This window comes from Cystoisospora suis, assembly GCF_002600585.1.
Source record: "Cystoisospora suis strain Wien I chromosome Unknown contig_6003, whole genome shotgun sequence".
Taxonomy (NCBI): Eukaryota; Apicomplexa; class Conoidasida; order Eucoccidiorida; family Sarcocystidae; genus Cystoisospora; species Cystoisospora suis.
In genome coordinates, this window is record NW_027158792.1 from 6,881 (window position 1) to 7,225 (window position 345).

General features: G+C 45.8%; 1 protein-coding gene across 1 annotated transcript in view; it reads left to right on the forward strand.

Annotated features, from left to right (window-relative positions):
- CSUI_009764 (wd g-beta repeat-containing protein) overlaps positions 1-345 on the forward strand; it is a gene marked incomplete at its 3' end in the record, with an annotated part of 6,621 nt that overhangs the window by 5,619 nt on the left and 657 nt on the right. The gene's annotated exons all lie outside the window — the stretch shown is intronic.

A 345-nucleotide genomic window follows, 5' to 3' on the forward strand; every position in this document is an offset into this window, starting at 1 on the left:
TATCTATCTGTCTTTGTCAATTTTCCTATTCATCTTGTCTGTGTCGGTCTCTTCCCCGACTCCCCCTTTATCTCTTTCTGAATGAAATCTACACCTTTCGTCGCGTCTCCTTTTCTTTCTTTCTTTCTNNTTTAGGACAGAGGAGTTTGAGAAGGAGAAGAAGACCAACGCGAAAGGCGAGAAACTAGAGACCTCTGCTACTCCTCTCGACACTCCTTCTTCTTTCATATCTGAGAGAATTGTCTTCGTCACGGGAGATGCAAGCGGACGTCTCTGTCTCTGGGAATTTGCCGTGCCTCTTGTGCATTCTGAGGAGGAGAAGGACAGGGAAGAAGAAAAGAGAAG